At 44.5% G+C, this 12206-nt stretch overlaps 1 pseudogene across 1 annotated transcript; it reads right to left on the bottom strand.

Annotated features, from left to right (window-relative positions):
* Positions 1-1924: 1924 nt before the first annotated feature.
* Positions 1925-9903, bottom strand: LOC149346363 (uncharacterized; annotated as a pseudogene). Its single transcript, XR_016292371.1, has 3 exons — positions 7195-9903; positions 3812-4210; positions 1925-2212 (listed from the first exon to the last, which is right to left on the bottom strand). The product of XR_016292371.1 is annotated as an uncharacterized LOC149346363 (transcript).
* Between the last annotated feature and the right edge of the window lie 2303 nt (positions 9904-12206).

The raw sequence follows: 12206 nt of genomic DNA on the forward strand, positions 1-12206 counted from the left end.
CTCGCTGACGCTCGCGCATCTTCTGCTCCACTGTGAGCGTAATTGTGAGATGAAGCAGGCATGGAAGAAGGACGCCTCCAGTGACTGTTTTACGGACATTCCCGTTGTCCCAACGGCCGCGAGCAATTATTTCATTATGTACCGCGCACAAGGAGGTTAAGAATTGCAGCCAATTTAGAGTATGCGTACTGAAGCGGTGTTGTAATCTGCGGCAGTATATACCTCAAGGGAATGACCGGAATAGAAGGCAAATCAAAAATGCTTGGCATGAATGAATTTCTCACTGCTACATTAGCTATCAGCTACCGTTTTTTAAGTACCTAACTGAACATGCAAAGGCGTTTTGTTCACATTATCCTGGCTCAGACGTATTCACTGACATTTTTGAACAAAGCATCTGTAGCGCCCGGCAACGCTATAAAGCGCAGGCGCTGAGATCGGCGTTCCCGCGACAAAAGAAAATAAAGAACGACAGCGCGTGCTCGGAGCACACGCCCGGCACACGCAGTTCGGAACTAGAAGCCTGCCACGCTGGTCGTCTCTCTCTGGTGCTCTGCTGCGACCCCGAAAATCCTCAACATATCTTTACAGGGACGTCTCTCAAACGACTCAGAAAAAACGTCATGTGAGAGATTTCTGTAAAATTTTTCTTGGCAAACATCTAGTTTCAGGCATTCCTAAAACATATCAATCTAGCGTAAGACGTTGGTAGGTGCTTCAAGCTGTTGAAAGACGTTTTTAAGACATTCGCGTTTTGTGGTTTGTCAGATGGACTGGGGAAATTAACTGCCCAATTTTGCGCCACTGTCGTGTTTTCTTTTAGAATTTGCTCTCCTTATTGCGTGCAAAGTTTAAAAGGTGTTGAAAATTTTGTCTCGAGTAAATATGAACAGAGCAGGAACAAAATTGTCGATCCTCCAGTTTGGCTTCCCATCAAGGCGGACATATTTGAGGACTGCGTGGAGTGCCTCTAGCCTCATGTTTATGTTTGTCCCACTGTTGTCCGGAAGAATGCTGTCCACACTTATGGACACTTTCCGTAATGACCCCTGAAATTGAACCATCTAAGGCCAATGGTAGTTTCTGCTTCTTGGCCACACCATGTCATAAAAGCATCCTTGAGCGTTTCAAAGTCTTCTTCAGTTAGTGCTTGCATCACTGTGTGTGTAGTACCTGGAAAATGCGGGAGCAAGGAAAAGGAAAAGCAAAGTAATTATGTGCTTTGTGTTATGTTTTCCAAGCAGCAGCACAGAAGCTCTTGCAACTTTGCATGTGCTTGAATAGAATGTCAAGAGACTCTGCCCAAGTGTCGTTTAAGTTGCCTAGGGTTTTTCACCTCCTTAAATGGCCCTTCAACACATATCAAGCATGAAATTTCATTCTTTGTACACATAGTAAGGATACTGTGATGCCTGAACAACCAAGGAGATTGTGGAAGTCTTAATATTTGATGTATTTATCTGCTCAACAAAGTATTGTTTCTGGCCGATGGTGCCTAAACATAGCGCGACTTTTGGCAGGGTAAATGATGCAACGCCTATGCCTATGTTGCCCGTGCAACACCTAAATATGTTACGTGAACATATAATATGATCGATGGCAAGGATTCTGCTGCACTGCATAGCTCTGCTCGTGGGCAACTTGAATCCTCCAGTCTATGAATTCAAAATTCCCTGACGGGCCATTAGCATAGCTGCCATTTTCTCGCCTTTTTCAGGGTTTCCTTAGCTAAGGCGCATATCACTGCCTGCTGCCCATTTTTATAATATAGCTGGCTCATAGCCTGCTACAGGTGATTTCTCTAATCACAAGATGCTCGTTTCGTATTTAAGTTGACGCTGTTGCCAGTGACTTCTGTCAGATTTCCCAATGTTTGCATTTGACACTTGTCCTCCTTATTAGTCTGACCTTGCGCATTTGTAAGTCATACCTTATAAGTGAACGCTTGCAGCTCACTTCCTTTTGATGTGCTTCTTGATGGCTTCCCTCCAGTTTTTATCAATGTGCCAGGCACATAGCAGGCAGCTGTAGAACACTGATGCGTCGTCACTGATGAATACGTGACCTTTTACCGCTCCAATCTTCTTCTTGATTGAAGTGAAGAATGTCTTTATCACCTTTCGGTCAACGTGGCTAGTTATACAGAAGGAGACTGGAAACCCTGCCCCGAATTCATTGACACACAGCAAGGTGACGAGCTGGACGTCACAGCCTGTGAAATAGAGTAACGATGAAAGCATTCAGAGCAGGTGTAACAATAGTTGTGCTATTATTATTTGATGGTTGGTTTTTATAGAACACATATGCACTGGGCACCAAATGTAGGGCCCTGACAGAATGCTACCTAGCAGTCGCATTCTAAATTTTGCCCAAAAAGAAAGTTGCCGCTTTTCGTTTATCACTATGAGTATATCTGCATTTGCACAAGCGCTTTCTTATTGTTTTCCTTTTCTCACTGATTTCTTCCTCTGTGGTGTGCAGCAAAAAACGTGGAAGAGGTTTAAGTTCACCTTAAGAGCATGATGCAATAGCATTGAAAGGTTTATGGTTTATGGGGTTTTAACGTCCCAAAGCGACTAAGGCTATGAGAGACGCCGTAGTGGAGGGCTCCGGAAATTTCGACCACCTGGGGTTCTTTAACGTGCACTGACATCGCACAGTACACGGGCCTCTAGAATTTCTCCTCCAAAGAAATTCTAGCCGCCGCGGCCGGGATCGAACCCGCGTCTTTTGGGTCAGCAGCCGAGCACCATAACCGCTGAGCCACCGCGGCGCGCGTTGAAAGGTGCCTGGTAACTCATGGTGCACTTTTTCGCAAGCATAGACACTCTCTTTTCCATCACATACTGCTTTATTACAGATCCTTCATATTAGTCATTCACTCCAATTAGTTACGCTAATTAAGTGTTCCTGTACTGTAATTCACCTACTGTTTTGTGAGATGCTCATAGAAAGCTTTCGTTTATCCCCCTGAACGAACGTTCCTTAGTGCACAGTGGTTCGATACACTTGACCACCTGATTTCTTCTCTGTGAAACTGCTTTTCTGCTTCACTACCCTCTTGACCAATCAGGACTTCTTCAGTCACGACGAGGCTGGGTTTTCCGCCGAACGGATCTTCTGCGCTAATACGTGTAAAAAGACAGTAGTTGCAACATCTCTCACCGCATTTAATTTTTCCTCCTTCTCAGGCCCAAACATTGCTTTATCTCATACCATGTGAGAACTCCACTCCACTATATAGATTCATTAATGTGGACTAGGCATGACGGCAGCGTACAGCTTTTATCGAAAATACCGGCCAGCAAGGCCGGTGATCACAAGAGTAGCTTTCCAAAAAAACTTAATACAGTCAGTATTTCGAAGGGGAGCCCTTTGTTTCAGCCACTGGTTGACAGTGCCAAAGCACAGAGTCCACAAAATTGTCTATGGCCTTGTAGACTGTTTCTCTACTCTTGCTGTTTTCGGAGGGCTCACCAACTCCTGTTAGAGAGTTTCAATTGGCTTGAGCTCGTCTGGCAGCCATAATGTTTTTATGAATTCCCTCGTAAAATTCTTTCATTATTATACATTGAATTCACACATATATATCGAATCTCATCGTTGCCAAACAAACTCTGATTTGTTGGACAAAATCGTTTATATTTTTCATTTCATCTGTTTTTAAGTGGTCACCTGCCCGTCTATGTATTTGTTTTTCAACACTAGAATATTACGAGCGGTCTTCTCTTTTTAGACCATGTTCCAAGTGCATACGTAGACAGTGTCTTTTGCTCCCTACTCATACTTACAAACAATTTCTAGTCCTTACCGGTTCTCCCATGTGTTCCTTCTATGAAGACACGGTGTGATCTAATGTTTCTCAGGAGCTGCTGCTGTGGCTCTGTCATAAGCACCATCATGAAATTGGACACATCAAGTAGGTCAGCTTCTTGCCAGTCCAAGGCATCGGGGACGTCACAACATTCTGGTGCATGAAAAAGAAGATGGGGTTGTCTTCTTTCTTTTCCATATTGTCCACCCCCGGGTGAGCACTGGTGTAAACATCAGAATGAAGGCGCTCTGGATGGCCGATTATAGTCTCTCATTATGTTGTACAAATCTTGCATTGTCAGCGCATGGATGCGGTTGAGAGATCCGTCCGTTTGTTCTCTTACACCATCCAGGACACAGTCGAGCGCCATTCCTTCTCCGAGTTTGGCTTTTGAGACTGAAAGAAATGATGAGAATGTTAATAAGAGTTCGGGACAACTGCTCCATATACACCACATTTGCTCAAATGTAACGCGACCGCGGTTGTAACATGAGAGTTGACTTAGCGGGCGCCTAAAGGAAAAAGCTAAACAGGAACATAACGTGAGGAACGATGCTGTGGTACACGGAAACATGGATGGAGGTTTTGATAAAAGTGGCTCAACAAATGGCTTTCACGGGCCCCTTCTGGTTCTGGAGAGCCACACAGATTATCAAATAAGACCGATATGAAGATGAGTAGAGAGTTCTGACACGCCATCACCGCATTGACCATGCAGTTCAGGCCCTCATAGTAAAAAAGTAAAAAAGAAACAGCTGCAGTCTCGTCCAAGTGGCGAGTCCTGCCTCCAAAACGTCGGAGGCTATTCTCGGCAGCACTTAAAGGGACCATGAAATGGTATATACTGAGGTTAGGAAAAGAGGACGAGCGATCAGTATTCCTGCACTATTGAGAGCACCGCAAAAATTCTTAAACTTTGAATTAATGTCGTGTGTGGCCGATTTTCCTAATTTAAATCGGATTAAATGCTCAGACTCCCGCCTTGTTTTTGAACTCACCGCTGAAGGCAGGAGGAGTCAACTAACGCGTGCAGTGCCTTTCAGGCAGTCCGACTGCGTGGCCGCTTTGCTTCCGCTTTTACTTTGTTTTTTAGGTTTCCGTGAATAAACAGATCGTCAGAGACTACATAGCTGCAAATTAGGCCCACGGAAATAAAAATACGCGTGGGCTCTTTGCTTTCGCTGATCGCTACGTATCGCTCCGCCGTTGGCAGAGCGGCAAGCCGCCAAGGTTCTGGCTGAAAGGTTGGTTGGCGGTGAGTTCAAAAAAAGGCGGGAGTTGGGACGTTTAATCCCGTTGAAATCTGGGAAATCAGCCGCACAAGAACATCTTTCTAAGAAGGCTTGAAATGTGTAAATCGAGTTCCCGTGGTAAAAAGACCAGTTCAGATTCCTCTTAGTGCACCTTTAAGTAGCTTCATTCTTCACAAAAGAGAAACGAATTCGAAAGGAGGGCGCCGAGGCAACGAGAGACACAGGGAGCAGAGCTACAACCTGCGGCACGGGGTGGTACAAAGGGTGTCCCCAACCTGAAAGCGGAGGCGAGCGGACATCAAGCCACCCTAGTTAGCCCCCTTCGGTAGCGCCATCAGGCTACTTGGAGTTATCGTTGAATAAAGGAAATAAAGTGGTCTGTATATTCTGGGCTAAGGTAATATTGCGAAATTGAGAGCCGTCAACATCGAAAGTGAGCCGTTATTTATTTTTGGCTGTCACTAGTAAGTTATGATATATCAGTGGTCAAATGGTTGTTGAAAATCTAGAGTTGGCTTGTCTCAACTGGCTCGGGGCATACATGAACTGCAGGTCATGCTCTTGGAGTTCTTATTACAAGCACTCGGCTTGAAGAACTGGTGCTTCGCTTCAAATCGCATGAAAGTGGGCCATACAGGAGCAATAGCGTTGGGTAATGAATGAGGTGGTGCATTTTAGGGATCATAACATCTGGAAATGTTAGCCTAAATGAGCCATAGAAGTCTTTAATTAATATTTCCAACTATGGCACTGCACTGCGAGTAATTTGCGGTACAAGAACATTGTGTACCAAAGACCTTAAGCCAAGGTAATAATTGTATGCTGTATTTTCCTTGGGGACTCAGTTACCAACAAAGAAAGAAAAAAAGTGGAAGAAGCATAGGTTCTCTGAAGGGGGGGAGCCTTTTATTGATGCATTGCCAAATATTGCTTGATGGGAAAGGGGTGGAAGCCTGTATTATCTTCTCCGTCCAAAGGGAATGAGGCAAGCCTTCAGTTCATATCTTCTCCATCCAAAGGGAATGGGGCAAGCCTTCGGTTCAACTCATGAAGAGTAGAAATGACTGCAGATGATTTGTAGGCTGACACGCTTCAGAACAAAAGGAATAACCCCTTCAAACCTGTCATACACGATGTCAGGTGGGAAACCTCTAGTGACTTCAAATGAATGCAGTGTGGTGAAACAGATTTCACTTGTGATTCTACAGACATTTGACAGTCTCGCATCGGTTTTTGTTAGATGTACATGCTGGGCATGCATCTCTTGTTCGTAAAGTGAATTAGCTTAGTGCCATCCGTGATTTAATACCGAGTTGTCTGCTAAGCAAAACCGGCATATAAGGCCTGAAGAGAAGCATTCGTGAAAAACACTCATTTGGTAGCTAGGGAGGTTGTCAGAGCTCACAAAAAGAAGGGAGGGAGCCTGTCACCACTTTTCCGGTGATGTCTGCACCGCTCGTTTCCAGGTGTTGTAGATCTGTTAGCAGTGGCTGCATTATCTCATGCAGACTGAACTTTGCAACAGCGGAAGATTTCATAAGCACGTCAAGATACTTGCCCTTTACTTTGGTGGGAAATTAAAAAAGGTTAAATAGCCAGTGAAGAACTTGTGCCGATAGGTTTGCTTCCAAGAGGGTTACAAATTTCAAATTCATCGAAATACTGCTAAGAGCCAATGCCTTTACATTTTCGGTGTTTTTAAATGTGCTACGTTCTAAGTAGTAACTGCCGTTAGCACCACTTGCAGGAGGGTTGTGTTGTTTCTTTTTCCTCAAAAAGTGTCTGAACCTTTCCTACAGCTCCGATGGTGACAAGAAAAGAAACATTCTCAATTTCTCCATTAAATCTCCCTCTGTTAAGAACACAGTCCGGGAAGTCTTAAAAGGAAACAAATTTCTTCAATACTTTCCTCTGCCATTCTTCGACGTAAATTTTCCAAGCCGTGACATGTCAGTTGCAGTGGTTGTATCTTGAATGAATTCAGTAAAAAAATTCACAATCTCTTTTGCTACCTCGTCGGCGGTACTCTCAGGCAGCCTGCTCTTTGCCACTTGAGCAGGAGAGATGCCAAATGCATTGCAGATTGGTCATGCTATCAGGTGCATCATGTTCACTGGATGCACTTACATGCTTTTGCATGTGAGGGTTAGCTTGGCTGGAGGAAGGCATGGGTTCCTCTGGACAAGGTGGCAACAAACCTTGGGAGTCATCAAGATCTACTTCACTGCACAGAAGAACATGTTTTTGGGGATGACACTACAACAGATGCTAGTGGCACCAGCTGACATGTTTCCAGAGGGAACTGCGCAGCCTTAATGTCTTCACACAACCCTGCAAGTTGCACTCAGTGCCATGCCATGTGCAAGGTGGCGGAAAAGGGCAGCCAACGAGTGGGTCCTCTGATGGCACTAGCTGCAGGCGTATGTTTCCATGGACGTCGTCTGGAACAAAAAAAGATAAATTTAAAATTTTCGTTTTATCCTATCAAGATGGCCAATGCTAAACTTTCTCTAACAATGCCTCGTAGTCTGAAGGGTTTGCATAAGAAGTAGGAGATATTCATTACGTTTTTTTTACAGCTGGGTGCTAAACTCTTTACTCTAATGTGATCGACAAGCAGACGAATAATATCAGAAGCACTGAATCGCCTCAACATGAGATACCACTACAGTACAAACACCTCTCTTGTGGTCTTGAAATAATTCGTGTCCCCACCTTGACCACTTCATCCCAGTAAATCCACCTAAACCCTCATCCATGCGTTCTCTACTTCAGTGTTGCTGCAATCATGTCTTTTCATGAATAATTTCCTTCTGTAGCTGGTTTTTGTTTCACGCATATCATTTAGAAATCAGGCAGAATCCAAGTTTCTGTCCCACAGCTGGAAGCACCCTCAAGTTACAAGCGCTGCCTGCACTGTTCCCCTCACGGTCAGTGGCGAAATTCTATTCAGATTTTTAAAGCAGGGTGGTTTAGAGCGCCTGCCAAAGTAATTTCGGTCGTGTTAAGTGGTCGAGAGTACATAGCCCTCGATGACTTTGTCAACCCACTCCACTGCCAAAACTTGTGTTCTGGGGTCACAGCTTGCCAGCACGGTCTACCATCGCTTGAGAGAAGGAGCGGTAACTAGATCACCCGGAGGTGGCTCTATCTTGCAATCCCACAGGATGTGATCGTAGGTGCCTTGTTGGCTGCAGTGTTTACAGTTTGGGTTGTATAGATCCGGACAAATGTGCGCGAGGAGTGATGGGGTGCATATCGATCTCGTCTGTACACGATGCCACGTAGCCTCTTGTTCTTTAGTCACGCTTTTGTCCAGAGGGGGAAAGTTCTCCTCTCTAGTTTAAAATGATTGGTGAGATCGTGATATGTGATCATGGTGTCCTTCGTGAAATTCAGGGAGCCAGACTCGTCCACTGCCCAGTCGACCTGCCTTGTTCCCCGGATTCCCCGTATGGGCTGGGACCCATATCAGTTCAGTATAATTTGGTGAGAATTTGGTGGCATTAAGGATTCTAAGGGAGGTGTTTGTAATTCGCCCTCTTGCAAAATTATTAATAGCCATTTTAGAGTCACTGAGAATTATGCTCTCTTGGGTATGCGCTAGGGCGAGGGCTATAGCCACCTCTTCTGCCGTTTCAGAGGATTTCTTTTTCATTGTTGCCGAGACGATGTGGCCACCATTCTCGTTCACAGCCACAATTGCAAAGACATTCTTATGCTTGTATTCTGCCGCATCTTCATAAAGTATTCCAGCGCACTGTCCGTATTTGTTATGTAAGGCTTTGGCTCGTGCTTGTCCTCTACCCTCATGGTGTACGGGGTGCATGTTTTTGGGGAGTGGTTTGATTAGTACGGCCATCCTATAGTCACGGGGCAAACCTACTTTAGCGTCTTTATTCTTAGGTTTAAAGTTACTATCAAGCCTGGTAAAAATACTCCTGCCAGTTCTAGAATTGGCTAATCTCGCAGTTCGAGCCATTAAATGGGCTCCTTTTAGCTCACTGTAGGTGTTGTGTATTCCTAACCTCATAAGCCTTTTGGTTGAGGCACTTAGTGGGAGTCAGCGCAGCTTTGTAGGCCTGCCATATCACGCTATTCAATTTGTCCTTTTCTTCTTTCGCAAATTTGGGATAAGGGGTGGCATAGAGTATTCTGCTTAGCGCAAAGGTCTTCACTAGTCAGCAGAAATCTCTTTCCTAACCCCCTTGTCTTCGATTAGCTATGCGGCGGATTAATCGCACCGCTGCTTCTACCGTGCGTTTTAGCTTAGTGTGTCATTATTTTTTCCATTTGTTTGTAAATACTAGCAAAGTATTCTGTTGGTTTGTATCTTTTTGAAGGCTCATCCATTGATATAAACGTTTATTTGCAGGGAGGGAGGTTGTAGTTCTCCTACCGCTTTGTTTATGTCGTATCACGAAGAGTTCAGATTTCTGCTCTGAACAAGTTGGGCTGGATGCCCATGCGCATGCCTCAATGATGTCCACACTGCTGCTTTGAGTGTGTCTTCTTTGTGTAGTGTTGTGTGTTACGGTTTCGGTTTCAACTAACACCTACTCCAACCTACATGGACATCATCCCGCGCAAGGAATGCTGGGTGTGTGCGTCCAGCGAAGGAAGCCGGTGGTGTGACCGGCTTCATCATCTCTTGATAGCATAGCTTCATAAATTTTTGCAATTGCACACTAGCTACTGGATCTTTGGCCACCTTTAAATAACGGTACACCTTCACAGCCCTACCTCTTCTGGCACTTGAAGCAATGTTGGCAGGTTTTAAGTTGTAACTGGGGCATGATAACCTGCCCTTTCAAGCCACAGCACGTCCTGCGTAGCCCCATCGTGTTGTGTTGTGTTGGGTTTTATGGCACATAGGCAGCTAAGGCCATCATGCGCCAAGCTCAAGGTATAGAATAAGTTTTCTGTATAATTTTCAAAAATGTTAAAAATCATTGCTGGTGTAGATGGCCTAATAATACTGTACTACCTAGTAATAATGGAAGAAACGAAATTTAGACATGGCTAATGTTAAAAACATCAAGAAGGTCAGGTAGTCTCAGCGCCTATCCTTGCCTGGGCAAGGATCCCGAGGCTCCCAATCAGACAAATAAAAACCTCAGCCTTCTTCTCATGAATGAGAAAGTAGCTGAAGTGTATCACCTAATAAAGTGAACTAGCGGATTGAAATTTACAGTTTTTCAAGCACGCCTGCTTCTTTTAAAAAGCTAAAAAGAGAAGGTATGTTAACAATGGCATTATCATCGTGCGAGCAGGTCCTTTGGGACCTGCAGCACAGGCTCTACAAACATCGTGGCCACTCTGATGCGGCTTGGCGCCGAGTTGCAGAAGCCGTCGGTGCACCAGGTGAGCAGTTTTGTAAACAATTTCATTGAGTTGGTTTCATTGTCTGCTTACTGCTTACGTACGCAGACTGGATATTTACGAAGTGAAGGCGCTCATTTATGTCTCATGCATGTGGTGTTAGCTGTTGTCGAGCGGTCGTTATCGTTCGCTAGAAAATGCGCGCTGCCGCGTAGCAGATTTGCCTGACAAGGAAAGCATGCATAGAGAACTAGAATTATACTATTTCACAGAAATACGGTACAGGCTTTTATCTTGTGGCGGGTTTAACGGCATGTGCTCTTTGTGCTTTCGCAGTTCCAGAGGTCAAAGCCCGATGGAAATACCTGCGGGACACGTTCCGCCGCGTGTTTAAAAATCGCGTCCGGGCAAGAAAGAGTGGGGCTGGGGTGGACGACGTGGAAGAAGATGATACCACCTCGCCCTACTATGAGCGGTTGTGTTTCCTTGGGCAGGTCGTAAGTCAATTTCCCATGATTTTAGCAGATTTATTTCACTTCAACAGCACAAATATATACCAATGGTATTTGCAGTCTACCAATGCTAAAAATTGTACCAAATGAATTCTATTTGTGTTTACTGTCTGAAATAAATCAAACAGACTGTCCATGGTATTCAAGTGCATTTAAACTAGCAAAGGCATCATTTACTTGTTTGCAAGTGGAGTTTACACTCATCTTTTACATCACTGCAGAACCTCCGGTAACTTGGACCCCCTAGCCCTCAATGTCGGGGCCAAGGATGTAGCAGAGGGTCTTGATGACTTTGAGCCAGCAAGAAATGCCCAGTAGATTTTTGCTGAGATGTATACCGGGGAAAATATTATCTCTGTTTTAAGCCCTGGACCAAGCTCAACTCCACCAATAAGTGCAGGAGTTGAGCTTCTGCCTGAAGCACCCAGCTGCATTGAGCCCCGCAAAAAAAAAAAGCAAAAAGGACAAATACGATGATGAAATTGACAAACTTGGAGATATTCTGAAAAAGGAACCGGATGAACTGGACAATTTCGGTTCTTTTATTCTTGCAAAAACGAGAACTGTTCCAAAAAGGTTGTGGAGCGAGATGCAGCTGGCGGTGTTTCAGACGGTATCTCGTTTTAGCCAAGAATGAGTTAGTAAACTTATCCTGTGCTCAACAGGATAAGTAACTGGCTCATTCATCCTGTGCATGACCAGCTGGTGCAAGGATTTCTAACTTTTTTTGTGGGCAAGACTTCCTATTTTTGTTATTTATTTTGGTGTGCATGAAATAGTTTTGTTCGTAGTTTTTCTTGATTTTAACTGTTTTCATGATATGAGTGGTGTCACTCGAATCTGCAATAATCATGACATCATTATTATATTTAGTGAGCGTGTGATTGCCTTGGATTACGACAAGCATACAGGAAGTGGCACGGCATGTCCTCCTTATTCGCCAGACTTGAAGCCCTGCGACTTTTTTCATTGGCGGTACCTGAAAGATTTGGTTTACCACCAAACTCCACAAACAATTGCGGAGCTGAAGCAGCACATCTGTACGGCATGTGAGACAATTCCAAGTGACATGTTACAACGGGTGTCTGGGAACTTTTGCCTGAGACTGCGCCACGTCATCGCAGCATCTGGTGGTTACATTGAAAATGTCATTTTTTAGTTTTTTGCAACAGTCCTAGCAAAATTTCCGTACAGGTGTTTTATTTTTTTATAGCCATCAGCACCACCTGTTGGTGAAAATGTAAATTTGAATTTTGAAGGGATAAGATTCCCTGATTTCCTAAGCGTAAGGCCGCAAACAATACA

The sequence above is a fragment of the Amblyomma mixtum genome, chromosome 4 (assembly GCF_055824585.1).
Source record: "Amblyomma mixtum isolate Tamu chromosome 4, ASM5582458v1, whole genome shotgun sequence".
NCBI classification, from domain to species: Eukaryota; Metazoa; Arthropoda; class Arachnida; order Ixodida; family Ixodidae; genus Amblyomma; species Amblyomma mixtum.